Source organism: Fundulus heteroclitus, chromosome 16 (genome assembly GCF_011125445.2).
Source record: "Fundulus heteroclitus isolate FHET01 chromosome 16, MU-UCD_Fhet_4.1, whole genome shotgun sequence".
NCBI classification, from domain to species: domain Eukaryota; kingdom Metazoa; phylum Chordata; class Actinopteri; order Cyprinodontiformes; family Fundulidae; genus Fundulus; species Fundulus heteroclitus.
Window position 1 is genome coordinate 30,253,043 of NC_046376.1, and position 6,452 is coordinate 30,259,494.

Genomic DNA, 6,452 nt, shown 5'->3' on the forward strand with positions numbered 1-6,452 from the left:
ATACTTTGAAAAGATTCACGGTGGTCGACCAACACAGAATGGGTGCATATTTATAACATGGGGGGGGGGGGGTGGAAACATGGTTTGCATTTTATTTTTTTAAGAAGAAAGTTTGTGTCTTATGCACGCTGTACATTTTAGAACTTCCCCAGGCCTCAGGAAAACCTCTTTAGACATCAGATTTAACAGCTTCAGACTAAAATCAGCATGAGAAAAATAAATCATATCAATAGGACCCTGGAAAAAACGTTAGAAAAAACTAAACATAAAGGTTTTCAGTTATACAAACTCAGAGGGGGAGAGTTTCTCACCAACACTGACCTTAAAATCCACTCTTGCTGTCTTGCACATGAAATTTATTGATAGCCAGGGTAGAAAACAATTCTAGCAGTTTGCATCTCATTATATTTTTCACACATGCACAGTATTACACAACCTCCGACAGTGAATGTGCAGCTACACTCGTTGAAAGGATAAAACACAGAGAAAATACATAGCTGTTGTCAGCTTGCATTGCTAATAGCAGTTAGCCTGGTTATAATCTCACTGATGTTCAAACACCTCTGACAAAGTTAGGTTGGGTTTGATGTCTGTCCCAGATCCAAATTATGTCTTCAGTGATAAATGGATCACAAAGTAGCCAACTGCCCTTTTGTCCACTGCAACCCCTTCAATTTATTCATATTTACAGTTGTAATAATTAATCCTAATATTTCTGCTGAATATTAAAAGTTTGGAGAAAAAAAACTGCAGCTGAAAATCTTTTAGTTTATCAAAGCCCAGCGAAGATGTATTCAGTGGCTGGAAAAAATATGTAATAAACCAGAGCAGTAAGGATGTTGAGCAATTATTGTAGCTGTTATTGCTGCTTGAATCCTCTTTAAAAATATAGATTTATCGGCATATATTCAAGTGACCAATTCCTACTCACGCATAAAATAGTTTTAAACCAGAGGAGGCATACAGATACACCCGTGGATGCATGCATCTGTAAACATCAATTCAAAGTCGGTGGGCCTTTTACAGCCTTCTACATGTTTGCTTTTCCCAGGATTGCTGTGTTCTCAGCTCTATCCAGCTTACTCGTCCTTGTTGAAGGATTGCTTTCCCTCATACAATGCTGCCACCACCATGTTTCACAACGGAGGCCGTGAATTTAGATTACTGCTAAACAAAGCTTTTTTTCATGTTTGAGCAAATGTTCAGTTACACGCTCATTTGACCAGAGTGTCTTCTTCCACATGCTTTCTGTGTTCCCTCCATGGCTTGTGGCAAACTGCAATTTGGACCTCTTTTGGCTGTATTTCACCTGTGGCCTCCTTCTTATCCTTCTTCTATGAAGACCAGATTTGTGGAGTACATGGCTAACCAATCAGCAGGTTCTCCTACCTGAGCTTTGGAACCCTACAGCTGCTCCAGAGTTAGCATTTCCCAGCCTTTCAGTTTTGCAGAAGACTGTTGATTTGTATGTTTGCAGCTGTACCACGCTGTATTTCCAGATAATGGATTGATCAGTGCTTCATGAGACGTTCAAAGCTTGGAACAAAGTTACATAGCCTAGGGCTCCTTTAAACATCTCCGCAACTTTTTCCTGGACCTGTTCCTTGATCTTCAAGAAGCGGTTTATTCATTAACAAAATAAACCCTGCATTAAACCTGAGGTCTTCACACAACGGCTGGATTTGGATGAAATCACACAAAGATCGGGCACTGTTTGTAATCGGGTGACTTCTGAAGACAATTGGTTTATTTAGATGTATTCAACTAAAAAAACTCAGATTTTAACTTGTTTAAAATGTTGAAAACCAGGCAAGAGCTTCCTTCCCCTTAACATTTAAGATCTACTATGTATTACCCTACCACATATAGTCCCATTGTTAAAATGTAGAAAAATGCAGGGTTGATGTGGCACACCCTGCTGCTGCAGCCGATGGCCCCACTCCACCTCCACATCAAGAAGGTGTCGTGTACCGCTAGAGCAAACAGGGCTTGGTTCTTGCAACCGTTTGAAAATTCCTGCCGCTCTATTGTTAGTTGTAACAGTTCAGTTTTTTTTTGTGATTGCTAACGGTGAGTGTCAAATCAGGTTCTCCCAGGTTTCATTCCATGCGCCAGGACTTAGAGGCTGGCGCAGTCAGTGCAGTTATTCATGAAAATAGAAGAAGAAAGGCAACTTTGGATTTAGTGACGGTAATCTAGCTGTAGATTAGTTTTTTTTTTTTTTTTTTTGCAGAGGTTAATTGAATATCAGCCACCCAATAGCTTGATAAGGACATAAAGCTGTCAAAAAAAAAATCTAAATATGTCGGTTTAAACCACTTTTAAAGACTGTTTAGAAGCACAAGTATCAGATAAGTAATGAAATAAATAAATAAATACAGAAAGTGAAGGGAGAAAACTAGAAATGCATCATGCAGAACCGGTGGTGGAATGTTTATTCAAACTAGCTCAAATGAAGAAAAAAACAAAATAAAAAAAGACAGAATTTGCTTGTCTTCCGTGGCAGCAGCCTGTCGGTAGTAGTTACAAAAGATTAGAGTACGAGGCAAGTGGCTGAGAGCAAAAACAAACAGTTGACTCAGAAAAGAGCCGGGAAATTCTGATTGTTTAACAGAGAGGCTTCACAGATGGTTGCGGTTTGAGATATGAAGATGGGTAATGGTTGCGCTAACCCTAAAAGAAGATGATCAGTCCTCATATGAAACATCCTGGTTTAAGTGGTCTCTTCCAGGATATTGAGCTTCACTAAATGCAGTTCTGGTTAGATGTTTAGGCTCTTTAATTGACTTGATATATTCATTCATTCATAACAGAGGGATGGATTTAAGAATGATGACCTTGATGCACATGTTGGACTTGATCATGGATGTTTCTCTTTTCCAAGGGTCAACCTTATAAGGACAAGTTCTTTATATTAATGGAGCACATGCCCTGGTTAAAACGCCAGCTTTTGGTTTGTAAAGACGAGGCCGTTATAAACCACTTTTAGGCATTTTCCACATGTAATGTGATACACACCATGTGCAACTTAAAAGTTAAAAATCGTTAGAGGAAAACATGCACAAAATAAAAATCTGCAGTAGTCTGGCTGCATGAATGGTGCAACTCAGAAGTCAGGGTGACATATTTTCAGAGGTCTACTGAGTGATTTATCACCCTCTCGCTTTCAGTCACACCTCTTATTGGCTAAGGAATCACATAATCACCAACAGCCACAGTACAGCATCGAGGGACCGACTTAAGTTCTTTAAAGTAACAAATTCTAAAGTTTTAGCTGCCAACCACTGGTTGAGTTGACACAATGACCCTCTGACATCTACAGGACAAGTAGCCAGATCATAAATGAAAACGCTGAACATGAGATGTTTGGTAAAAAAAAAAAAAAAACATTCCTATCACACGATATGAAATGGGAGCGACAAGGTAACAGTGATAAGCCACAGAATTTAATTAATTGGCATGAACATTGAAACCCTATCTACGCTGTAGTCAAATGTAACAGATGTGCAAATCTAATCAAGATCACGAAAAATGGCATGACGTATTCCTGCTTCCTTTAACAAACAAATAAAGCAAATAATGCAGATGTCGAATAACATCTGAAAATAAATATTTAACAATTAAACCAAGCAAAGATCCAGCTCATGCTCAGTCGCTCTCTGCAGGCTTTCCCTCGGTGCTACAGTCTGGTCTCCGCCCTGACTCATGGCCTTCCACCTGGGCTAACTAACACAGGTTAAAAATATTTTAGAGTGTGAATGAGAGTTACTGCTTGGTTTCTCAGATAGATTTTACTCAGCAAGTTGTACCCTCTCTCCTTACCTTATCATCATTCACTGCTGCTGGCTTCTGCTCTCCCTGCTTCTGCTATTGTGTCGATAAAGATTTCTTTTAAACACGTGGAAAGCCACAGTGAACAAAGTTCTACACAAGAATTAAAGATGTTTCTCGCCAAGAAATAACTTACATAGGTAACAAATCACCATATCATCATTTAGCTATTATCTGCATCATGCATGCAACAGCACGGTTTATTTGGAGAAATATGTTTAAAGTTTTTTCAACTTTTCCTGGCCCTGGCTGGTTTTAGTGACAAACACACACACACACACAATGAAGCGCTGCTCAGCTGCTGCTCAGTGCCTTTAAAGATTTACCAGACGTAAGTAACGGATTAAAGGCATCACGCTATGCACATGGCGCCTATTTCAGCCTTCGGTCGTGTTGAGCTCACACCTATTCTGATGAATCTCGTTAAACTGAAGTGAAAGGCAGCTCATATGAAGTTACCAATAACTGGAGAAAAGGTGGGCCCACAGGTTAATCACAATCACTGCGTGTTTTCCTAAAACTGGTGGAAAGATGAGACTGAAACTGGTCAGACAAGTTGCCAAGAGACCAACAGCCACACCCGAGGAGCTGAAGGTATTGTGTTCTACGTGTGACAACAATATTTTGAAGTCTCCACATGTCTGAACTAAGAAACGGGTTTCCAAGACAGGTTTCTTTTGACCCAAAGAAAACAATCAGGAGGATTTAGACTTAGACTTAGACAAACTTTATTGTCATTTTGTATGCACAGAGTGCGTACAGAACGAAATTTCATTTGCATACAGCTTAAGAATTTCAGTGAATTGCAGTGGCTTCCAGAATAAATTATCAAACCATTTATCATGGTTTGATAAAGCCGGACCCAAACATTTGGGCTAACATGGCAAAGACACACACAGCTAAATACGGTGGTGGTAGCATCATGCTCTGGGCATCCTTCGCTTCAGATTGAATAGACGTTTTTGTCAAGGTGAATGAAGTTCTAAATGCCGTCCCAGTTTGGCCCAGAAATCTTTGGTTGTTAGGTAGAAAGCAGAAGATGAGAGATTTTCTTTTTCTCCATCAGTTAGTATGAACATAAAAATTTGCAAAAGAATGACTTCATTGGGGGGAAATGAATGCTCTGCGATGTTATAGTTGAGGTAGTGACTTTCCAAAAAAACAGTTTTGACATGTTTTTGGGGTCTTTGAAACAACTAGTTGTGTCCAATTGTCAACCATCTACGTGTGGATTTTAAGTGAAGTCCAATGGTTATAAGGAAATCCTCTTTTTCTTGCTATTCAATTTGCCAGAACACCACCAGCACTACAGGCAGAAAAAGGGCTCCACAGCACGATGCTGCCACCACCACGCCTAACAGCGGGTTCCTTCATGTTCTTAAGGTTCAAGGCGTCTCCTTGACTCAGCATCTGAACAGCCTTCTGATCAGTGAGGTCAAATAGCTCAGTCTTCTTCCCCTCACAACATGAAACTGTTCTCCAGAAGCAGCCGACTTGTCCATGTTTGGAGCTTCACATTTTTACTAAGGGTATAGGAGTCACTTTAGGAGTTGGGTCATCTCTCCTGGTCGGCACCCTCTAGATCCATGCTGATGTCAACATGGTGTCACACTGGTGTTCGAACAGCTTAGGGTCATGGCAGGCTCAGGCTGAAGCCTGGGTGCTTCTAGACCATCTCCTTGCATTATAGGACAATTGTCTGAGTCAGATGGCTGAAACTTGGGACACTGTTGGGTGAAGGACAATGATCCTAAACCCACATCAGTGAACTCTCCTATTTAGACTCTATTTCTGCCAGAAACACAGTCAAGATTGGAGGGAAAGTCAGAATAAACAAAAAAAAAAAAAAGATTTTAAATAAATTCCCTCCAGTTTTTAAACCTCTCCAGCGTGTACCTCACATCTTGCACAATGAACTTCCAAAACCCTGCAAGGACAAGCAGGTAAAGTCAATGGATGGATGGATGGACTCCTGCATCATTTTATTGATAGGATCTTAACCTGCGTAAATAAAGGTTAAAAAAAGGAAAAGCTCTAAAGCCGACAATAATGCCCAATAGGAGTGTACATAAACTTCTGCCCCAGAAGTGCAGTTTTATAATTAGGTGTATAATACACCATAGTCTTCAGAGCTAGATTGAGGACCATGTCCACTATAAATATAGGTACACTATATAATCAGGAGCACTCAGAACAGCTACCTAAACATGACACAGGGAAAATTTCACCAACTATATTTTATTATTTTAAATAATAAAAGAAAACTTACTTATTTGGTAAAATCTGACTTATTTGGTTCCTCTTTTAACCAAATATAACCGAGACCAGGGAAAAAGGTGGCAGCCTGCGTAAGCAGTGATGCTCTCACACGGCCACCTAGTGGACAGATGCAGTCACTGCGGGAAGGTTATCACTGCGCACTGTGATTAAAACAAACTCATTAAAAGATGTTGACATGAAACAATGGTTCCATACCCAGCATATAGAGGCCCCTCTACATACAGTAACAGAAAACCCAGAGCTCCATGATTTGGAGAACCTAGTTTTCACATAACCTGGTTTCTGGACCTTCTAAATTCCCTGTTCATTTTCTGATGATGGATTAATCAGTGCTTTAATAA